Raw genomic sequence first — 10,490 nt, forward strand, 5'->3', positions numbered from 1 at the left:
TCAGTAAAGAAATGTTTCCTAATATCCAACCTGAACTTCCCCTGGCGCAACTTGAAGCCATTAGGTGCTTGAGAAATTAGGTGCCTCCCAAGATGATGGGTAGTCCTGGGAAGGGAAAGGGAAATAAGGTGCCTCCCAAGAGTGAGTAAGGATTTGTAACTAATCAAGGTACCTCTCGGGAAGATTACTCCATAGTAGAACTACAACTTTATTGCACTGCTCCGCGTAGTAGAAAAATGGCGGAATCAGGGAGTAAAAATATCCCCGAATCCAATGTATTGCTCAAATTTTTAGAAGAACATGCTGCAAAACCGTCTCCACCTGGTTTGGAATGGGTGGAAAAAAACTGGCACAATTTAGAACATGTAACTGATAGAATGCAAGCCCTTCGAGCTGAATGCAGAGTTTGGCTGGGAAAAGGAAAGTTTGTTATATGCGCTGTGGTCAGGGCTGCCGTAGGAGCAGTGTAGAACAGAGGGAACAACAACACTCAGCGGAGAGCCAAATTATACAGTCCTTGCGGGATGTAGTAGGACACATCCTTGTAGGGGACGATTAGAAGAGGAGCGTTCTCAATCACATTTCCTGAGGGACGCTCTTAATGAGCGACTCCTCGCCAATCCTGATGAGGATTGAACTAGTGAATGCAATCGTTTTGTACAGAAGGGGGTCCCCATCCACAGCCGCTCTGCCCCAAGAGGGAACTAGAAGAGTCGCAGTCCAGACTAAATAATTTGAAGGTACCCCTCTGACCCCTGATTAAGACAGAATATATATATGGTGGAGGAGAGGATCACTGCCCCCAGATTACCACAGAAAAAGTTCCCTTCTCCACCTTAGAGTTAGCTAAGCTTAGAAAGGACTTTGGCTGAACAGCGAAAGAGTCTGAGATGGAGTATGTGTGGAGAGTCTTGCTCTCAGGAGGGGACAAAATACTGCTAAGCGAAAAAGAAGCGGGAGGATATTGGGGGTCCGGCGTGTTCCTAACCACCGGCAATAACCAAGCGCCGTGGTCACTCACCCAGAGAGCCACCTATTGGGTGGGGGGATCAGACCCCATGCAACGAGGTGACCCCGTAGCTGTTCTGGGGAATGCTGACCGACTGGTGGAAAGTGTGCAGAAAACAGCCTGCCTGCAGATGACGTATGACCGGGAAATTAAGCCTGCATAGGGATCCCTTATGATGCTCCCTGTAGATCCCGAAAGGATGACCCCTTTAATCCAGGGACTTCCAGATTCATTAAAGACAATGGCTATTCGGTGGCAGGGACAAATTCACCTTCAGAATGAGTTGTCTTCGCTCTGGAGGAAACAGTCACGCCAAGCAGGAGACATTCTGAGAGGAAGGTGTGGACTTGGGGAGAGGTAGCACGCGGGTGCCTGTATGGCCCCGTAACGACTACTGGCTCCCGAATGGAAGCCAAAGCAGTGAGACATGTGGAACGAAGGACACCTGAAAAGGGCCCTCCGCTCAGTAAGATGCCCAAAAAACCCTCCAGAGGGGATGCCCTCTGACCAGTGAAGAACTTTGCAAGAAAAGAACCGGTCTATGGACTAAGGGGTTACAGAATGGCCCCTCCATCAGGCTGGGTAGATGGTAAAGAACTAGGAAACACCCTTCCCCTGCTTTTAAGTGAGCCAAGGGGTGAAGGGTGGATGTATATTAGAAGGTTCACTGAGAATTACACATCTATGGTTGGGAAGCAAAAGATGCCCATGGAAAACCACATAAAGTCAGCACGCAATGCATCTTACCATCTTTTTGATGTCAGTTCCTGGCCTCGTTTGTGCCTTAATCTCCACCGATGGCAATCATGATTCTAACCAAACCTCAACAGGTGGTGAGAGTCTTGTAATGCATCAGTGTGTGGAATCACTATGGATCTTGTTAAGAGAGGCTCTCAGTGTTGTGGTTTAACCTGGCAGGCAGCTAAAGACCACACAGCTGTTTGCTCACCCCCTCTCCTCCGCATTGGGATGGGGGAAAAAATTGAAAAAAAAAAGGTAAAAACTTGTGGGTTGAGAATAATGGCAGTTTAGTAGGACAGAAAAGGAAGGGAAAACAACAACAATAATAATAACAGCAACAGCAGCAGCAGCAACAACAACAACGACAATAATAATAATAATAATAATGATTAAAGAATCCACAAAACCAATGATGCACAATGCAATTGCTCACCATCTGCTGACTGATGCCCAGCCAACCCCTGAGCAGCAGCTGCTGCACCTCCCCGGCCAAATCCCTCCAGTTTTATTGTTACATGATGTCATATGGCATGGTCTATTCTTCTGTACAGTTTGGGTCAGCTGGCCTGTCTGTGTCTCCTCTCAGCTTCTTGTGCTCCCCACTGGCAAGGCAGCATGAAAAGCTGAAAATTCCTTGAATTAGTGCAAACGCTGCTTAGCAACAACTAAAACATCAGTGTGTTATCAACATTATTCTCATCCTAAACCCAAAACACAGCACCATACCAGCTACCAGGAAGAAAATTAACTCTATCCCAGCTGAAACCAGGATGCTCAAGCTCTGCAAGATCTTGCTTAAAGTGCTACTTATTGGGGATAACACAAGAAGGAGAAAGGGAGTAGTAGCACGGGTAGTCATGCATTTTCTCACATCCTTGTGTAGCCTCATCAGTGGGAGACCATGCACGAACACCTTTTAAGTGACAGAAGTGTGGACCCATTTTTTCAGGGGTGAAATGTGCTTCTGCCAATGAAAGCAGGAAGGAAGAAGCAGGGCCAGTGTCCAGACTCAGGAAGGAGATGAGGGCTGGGCCTTCATCAATGAGTTATCTATTGGAGAGAATGAGACACAGATACAGAGCACTTCACCTCTTCCCAGCTCCACTGACAAAAGGACACCATCTACTCGATGATCCCAAGGGTCTCTTCCAACCTAGACGATTCTATGATTCTATGATTCTATCCCGGAGATGCTTGACCCAGCAGCCTTCCTCGTACACAAAGTGCTGGCTCTTTTGAGAACCCAACAAGAAAGGCATGAAAACTTTCAAGGGAGATAATTATCTTATTACTAACATGGAAACGGTGAGAGCAAATCATAGAGTCCTTCATCCTGCCTGATGCTGGGAACCCCAAGATGGTGGAGCCATGGGTCATAAAATATCAATAAAGTCAGAGATCCTGGCAACAGTGTACACAACTGGTGCTGGATGTCATTGTCTGGGGAGTCTTGCAGCAGACGTTGTATTGGTGGGGTTCATCATCTTGAACAGGCCATGTCTGCTCGATCGGGCCTCTTAGACCAAGTAGCTGCTTGAAGGAACCAGCTGGAGCTGCAGTAGCTGCTGCCCTGTGCCAGCCTCTGCCGTGCCCTGGTGGATGTTATGGCAGAGATAACACTCCAACCTGACAGGAGAAGACACATGATTCTATTGGTTACACAAAATAAAAGGCCCCATGACATGATAGGCAGGAGGAACCTCTCCACAGACGGTATCCAGGCAGCATGCCATGGCAAAATCCTCCTGGAGTCCATCTGATGCTGCATGGCAGCTGGGTGCCAAGCATCTGAAGGGACGCAAGATTTACTCCCTACCTATATTCTCCTTCTTACCCTACCTTCTGAAAACGGCTTTGTATTGGCCCGCTTGTTGTTGGGCCTTTCTTACTGAGATACAGAAAAGAAGCCCGCACCATTTCTTTGTCTGTCACATCCCTCCCCCATCTGCCTGTTGCAGAACAACACAATAATATCTCAAGTGGACAGAACGAAACAGGACATGCGTGCCTATGTTTAAATGCACACGGAGTCCTTGCTCAGCCCCTGAACTGACCTCCCCCAAAAGAGGACACCAGAAAATAGAGCAGGCAATAAGGTTCAGCAGAGGTAGGCACTGGCAGGAGGACCCAAAGGTGCTTGCTGGGGATTGCATGAGCTGCCATTCAGCTCACTGCGTGCCTGTAGCCTGCACGATGCTCTTAGGGCAGACCACTGACGGTGATACCTGTGAGTGAGCATCGCTTTCCTTGAAGAGTCACAGTGGCATCACTTGGACGAGATGTTTCCCTGGCCCAGCTGTCCCTTTGTGGCTCGGCCAAAGCTGCCTGCATGGGTTCTGTGCCCTGTGAACATGGAGCTGGGATTAGAATGGGTGGAAGGGGAAAGAGGTCCCACCTGCTCCATCAGCATGCCTCCAAATACCCTGCTCTGCCTTTCCCCAGCGGGCCTCGTCACGTCCATCCTACCCCGCTCACCAGGGACACTTGCTTGGTGGGAGACCAACCTGAAATTGGTTTCAAAGCACCCGGCCTGCACGTGGCCAGGGAGGAGGCAAGGGCAGCATAGAATGGCCGAGCATCGCTTGAGCCTCAAGAGCATCATCACTGGGCCTTCACCCAGCATCACCTGAGCATTGTGTACATCACCCAAGCCCCATGTCCTGCCTGAGCACCGCTGGACCACGGCTCAGCATTTCCCAAGACCATAGATGGACTTATTGCAGTGGGATCTCATGTCTGGTCTTCACCCTCCCAACGTGCTTTTTGGTGTGGTTTTTTTTTTTGTTTGTTTGTTTGTTTGTTTGTTTTTTTAACTTTTTGTGGCAAGAGTTAGCAGAGAAGCAAAGAGACAGAGGAGGAGAGCGTGGAGATAAGATAAAAGCCTTGTCCACAGAAGGGGAAACAGAGCAGATAGCTGGGGAGGCTTGGGAGGGTAGATAAGGGACCTGAGCGTGGTGGCTCTGCTCTGCAGTGTGGCTGGAGTCCAGAGCCAGACCACGTACAGGCAGAAATGGGGGTCACAGGCCCACCGGCCACCCGGCCGGGATGGCAGGTGCCCTTGCATGCCCAGACCTGCCTCTTTCCAGGCCCAGCTCAAGCCCAGTTGTTTCCCCCAGAACAGCAGCTCTGGTGTGACCGAGCTCTGCTGTTCCTTCCGGTTGGGTTTCTTTTCCAAACTTCACCAATTTCTCCCTTTCCAGGGAGGATGCCACTTTCCCCGACTCCTCTGCCCGCCAGGGGCTGCAGGATGAAAATCTCTCCGGAGGGTGGATGAATCCCTCCGGAGAAGGACGCTCGCCTCCCCGCTTGCACCCTCAGCAGCAGCTCCCCAGAGGAACGGGGTTGTGGGGTGACTGCAGCATTTCCAACAGCTTTATCCCCAGGAGCCTCGGGGTAAGTGCTGAGATATCCAGTACCAGTTAAATTTGCCATTGCTTAGATTCAGAAAAAAGTGAAATTGAAAAGATTGGAGAAAAAACCCCAAAACCCTCCTTTCCACACGAGACCAGAGGTCTACCCGCACTGTCCCTCGGAGCCCCGGCCCATCAGCGCTGCTGCTGGCTGAGATATTTTGGGGGCCCGTGCCCAGGCGGAGAAGCCGGTTCCATGTTGCCCCCCAAAATGAGCCAAGGGCGTTCCTTACACCCCGACTGGGAGGATGTGAAGCGGGAGGCGGGGGTCCCAAACTGGGTTATTTTCCCCTCCAGCTCTCCCCACCCTCCAGTGGCCAAGAGGGATCTCTCGGGAGGGTGGTGTTTCAATCCGTCCCCCCGGGAGATGCTGCGTGGGAGGGAGATGCAGGCGTGGGGTCCCTTCCACGCAGTGACAGTGCTTGGGGTGATGATTATGGCTGGCCTGGGGGTCTGGAATAATAATAAAATTACAGATTATAGAAGTATTATTATTTTATTATATTATTATAATGTATAATGATAAATGGAAGTCACCAGGAAGGCCCGTGGAGCCCCCGGGTTTGTGGCGCGATGAAAGCAGTTCCCGGAGAGAGAACAAGGAGGAGTTATCCCTGCTGGTGCTGTGGATGTGGGAGCCATCTCCAGACGTTTGCTGTGGGTCACCTTCCGAGACAAACGGCTCTGGTGCCGGGACCTCCGCAGCGCAGCCCGGCGATGGCAGCAAAAAGGGGCTTTTCCAGAGGTTTTGTGAGGCGGGGAATGGCCAGGGCAGCGCAGGGACCCGCAGGAGCCGGCAACTCACCCGAGGGCAGCTGCCGAGGCAGGGGCAGAGCCTGCAGCCGTAGTGGCCACAGCCCCTTAGAAGGTGGCCCTGGGGAGCGTGGTGACCAGGACGGGCAAACAGGGCATGGCACAGAAGGACGTGGAAAGCTGAAGAGGGCTTTCGGCCACGGTCTCTACCCGAAAGAGGCAAGGCTGCATCTTCTGCGCTTGCCAGGGCAGACACAGTCCCACAGACAGAGGTCCCATGGAAGCAGCAGCCACTCAGGTCTCTGGCTGCAGGGAGTGCTTTAACCTCTCATGGATAATGGATGGCAGAAGGGATGACAGCTGTGTGAGGTGCCACCAGGCAGATGATCTACTCAGCCTGGTGGCAGAACTTAAAGAGGAAGTGGAAAGGCTGTGGAGCATCAGGGAGCGTGAGAAAGAAATAGATTGGTGGAATCGGGCCCTGACCTCCCTGGGAGAAAAAAACAGAAGAGCCACCAAAAAAACCCTGAGCTGAAGGAGCCGTGTTACCCTTCCGCTGACAGACTGAAGGCAGTGGACAAAAGGAGAGCTGTGAATGGAGGCAAGTCCATGCTAGGGGTGGCAAGCGAACTCCCTCCTTGCCCACCTCCCCTACCCAGGTGCCTCTGTACAACAGGTATGAGGCTCTGGATGATCTTTAAGGTCCCTTTCAACCCAAAACATGGGGTTTGGGTTCCGATGACTTTCCACGAGGTCTCAGTTGCCACTGCAAAGAGAGCCAGTCGCTCACTGCAGCCACGCACGGGAGCTGGATTTACGCTCTTCATTCTGAATGGGTTCAGGAGACCAAGGCTGCCCACCCCGCGCTTTGAGAAGGATGGTGTAACAGCAGGGGCTGCAAAAAGGGAAAAGAAGGGGAACACGGAAAGTGGCTGTGCTGTCCCCAAACACTGTAGATCCGGTATCTGCTCCTCCTCCTGGCAGGAGGCTGCGTGACCACCCCAGGGCTGGGGCAGTTTGGGGGCTCTCCCTGAGGTCTGGTCCCTCTCCCTGAGATCCTGGTCTCACAGGAGGCTGCAGAGGAACGGGGGGGCAGGAGGGGGGAGAGGGTGGGTTCTGGGGGCTCTCCCTGTTACCAAAGGCAGGCCCCTGCTTTGCTTAATAACTATATGTTAATGAATATCTAAGCCCAGGTGGAGTTATGGATTTGGTAGGCAAAATAATGAGAATCTTTTACGTATAAATAATGGGTGAATGTCCCCGGTAAGGTGTGCTAGATTTGTGGATTTCCACCCAGTGCCCGACGTCGAATAAAGCAATAGCTCCTCTCTAAACTACTTCTGGTTTCCAGAGCTGTTGTTTCAGGTAACGCTCTGAAGTACTCCACTTCTGCCTGGCTTTAGGGGTGCGTTTCCCGGCAGTCCCGTAGCGTCTCTCTTGGGCACTGCCACCGGCCAGATGTCCCTCCTCTTTGGGTAGCACAGAAAAAAAAACCCTGGTCACAGGGGGTCCCAAGCGTGGGCATCTCCATGGCAACCGCCAGGGCTCTGTGATGGGGTCACCGCATTGTGCCCAGAGACCATTGTGACGTCATTGGCCATGGTGACCGTGGGGTATTTAAAGAGCGGGAGCTCTGGGTTGCCCACACCCAGGAGAGCAGCTCCCTCCAGAGCAGCAATTTCCCTGGGTGACCGCGGCGGATCTACGGCTGAGGACGCCAAAGATGCCCGTGGAAGAGGAGGCGAACGCCCACTCCCAGCCCAAGAAGGGGCTGACGAGCCTTCGGAAGAGGCGCCAGGTGAGGGACGGGGCAGGAGGGAGAGGCCAGTGGTGGGACGGGGCCGCATGGAGCTGCCCCCTGTGCTGCAGGGGTCAGCCTTGCTGGCACCATGGGGGCTGCTGTGCCAATACAGCCCCCTCCATCCCACACCTTCTCCTCCTCCTGCCTGCAGGTGGCCCACAGGTTGCCAGAGGATGCGCCACAGGGCAGGCAGAGCCCAGGGTTGTCCCCACATGGGGACAGGCTACCACCGCTCCCCTGCCCAGAGACCTCACAGGCCACTGTTAGCCGCAGCACACAGGTAGGGAGCCAAACATCTTCCCGATCCCGGGAGCTACCGACAGGGAGGTGAGAGATGCAGGAGGGGACAGGCGGGCTGGGCCCCCCATGCTGTGCCCGGCAGGATGCCCGCGCATGCCGGGGGTGTCCCCGGGAGTCGCTGTGGAGAGACCAGCCCTCTCCCCGCCGGCTCTGGGAGGAGGGCAGCAGCTGCCCGTGGGGATGAGCGCTGCCCGGGGGGCTGGCAGGGGAGCCTGGCTGCAGGAGCTCTTCCAGCCGGGATGTGGGGGCAAGGGCCACAGTCACACAGCCTCTCTCCTCGGCTTCTCTTGCAGACGGAGAGCGTGGTGCACAGGGAGGCACTGCCCCCCATCAGGCTGGTGCTGCAGGACGAGACCCCCCCCAGGCAGGCAGCGGCACCCGCAGCTCAGCTGGCAGCACCCACCAGCACCGGCTGCAAGCTGCCTGCCCTGCCGCCAGCACGCTCCGTGCCTTCTACCGGGCTGAGGGAAATGGCCAGCAGCGCTGCAGCCAGCGGCCTCCTGCAGCCGGTCCCACCGGCTCAGGGCGCCTGCGGGGAGCGGGGCAGAGCTGCCAGGGCGAGGTGGTTAAAGCCTGCCCTGGACAGCCCCGCAGCCTACCCCACAGCCACCAAGGACACGGCCCAGTGCATCACGAGCCAGTTCCTGAAGGTTTTCAACGTGAACCGGAGAGCCAGCCAGCAGCCAGCGACACCGCAGAACCGTGCAAACCCCAGGGCTGTGGCCACGATGCAAGCGCCGGTGGTGCCTCCCATCGGCAAGCAGCAGGCAGGGGCAGCAGCGGGGACAGTCCTGCAAGTGGCAGAGGACCAGCCAGGGGCCTCGGCTGAGGAGTGCAAAGAGGACAGCAACAAAGAGCTGTCCCAAGGGCAGAGCGCGTCTCCTGCTGGTCCCACGGACGCTGAGCCGGCAGATTCTGCCCCGGTCGCAGAGCCCGCGGAAGAGGGGCACTGCATGCTTCTTGCTCCCGTGGCACAAGAGGAGGCAAAGACACCAACTCCTCCTGTCTTGGACAAGCAGACCCCAGCAGAGGAGGCGAAGAGCCAGGAACATGCCCCAAGGAGCACCCCAGCCTTCAGCCCGGCCTTCAGCCAGGCTCTAGACATCATGGCCGAGCGCATGGTGATGGAAGCGATGGATGACGCTATGCTTGTCATCAAGGACAACCTGGCACAAAGCAAGCACGCAGCACCACCAGCAAGACCAGCAGAAGCAGCCCCTCCGGCAGAAGCTGGTGCACCCGACTTTGCCCCAGCAGCAGAGGAGGCGGAGAGCCAGGAACATGCCCCAAGGAGCACCCCAGCCTTCAGCCCAGCCTTCAGCCAGGCTCTAGACAGCATGGCCGAGCGCATGCTGATAGAGACGATGGATGACGCTATGCTTGTCATCAAGGACAACCTGGCACAAAGCAAGCATGCAGCAGCCCCTCTGGCACAAGCTGGTGCACCGGACTTTGCCCCAGCAGCAGGGGCTGAGAGCCAGGAACCTGCCCCACAGAGCCCTAAGCCCTTCAACCAGGCTCTGGAGAATATGGTCATGCGCATGGTCATGGAGGCTATGAATGACACCAAGCACAACCTGGCGCAAAGCAAGGGTGCGACAACAACACCACCAGCACCTCGGGACACCGAGTCTGCCTTGGCTGGAGAGCCTCGGGGAGACGTCAGCACGGCCTCTCCTGCTGCAGCAGCAGAAAACGAGGCAGAAGCAGCCACTTCTCCTGTGGCTCTTGACCTCCCACCTACCCCGGCTCGACAGCGACGGCCCTCCTTCTTCAGGAGGGCGCTCAGGGCTCTGCGCAGGGCTTTCCGCTGCTCCTGCATCAGGGGACAGGAGGAGGACTAGCCCCAGACTGGCAGTGCCAGGTGGCTCCACAGAGATGGTGCCTGGCCCGGAGCCTTCGCAGCGTCCAGAGGGAGCAGCACAGGTAAGCACATGAGGGACAGATGCACGGACAGCGTCCCAGGCATCCAGCTACCCTGGTGACATCGTGCTACCAGCCTCCGCTCGGCTGTGGATGTTTCAGAGGCCAAAAAAAATCCCAGTTTCCCCCCAGTGCTCGTCTGTGCGTAGTCCATCTAAGGGGAAAGACACACACCGCCAGGTCCTTTTCTGCTGGGCAGATCTCCAGCCTGTAGCACTGCATGGGGTTGTTGTCACCCAGCTGCAGGACTCGGCACTTGGCCTTCTTGAACTTCACACCACCGGCCTTGGACCATGGATCCAGGCTGTCCAGGTCCCTCTGTATAGAGCCTTCCCACCCTCCAGCAGATCAACACTCCTGCCCAACTCGGTGTCCTCTGCAAACCTACTGAGGTTGTGCTCAATCCCCTCCCCTCCAGATCATCGATGAAGACATCAGGATGCAGTCCCGAGCCTTGGGGAGCACCACTTGTGACCGACCACCAACTGGATTGCACTCCATTCACCACTGCTCTCTGGGCCCGGCCATCCAGCCAGTTTTTCGCCCAGGGAAG

At 55.2% G+C, this 10,490-nt stretch overlaps 1 pseudogene; it reads left to right on the forward strand.

Moving 5' to 3' along the window:
* The first annotated feature begins 236 nt into the window (after nt 1-236).
* LOC141470090 (uncharacterized) lies at nt 237-1,516 on the forward strand (annotated as a pseudogene).
* Nucleotides 1,517-10,490: the final 8,974 nt, after the last annotated feature.

This window comes from Numenius arquata, chromosome 11 (genome assembly GCF_964106895.1).
Source record: "Numenius arquata chromosome 11, bNumArq3.hap1.1, whole genome shotgun sequence".
Classification (NCBI taxonomy): Eukaryota; Metazoa; Chordata; class Aves; order Charadriiformes; family Scolopacidae; genus Numenius; species Numenius arquata.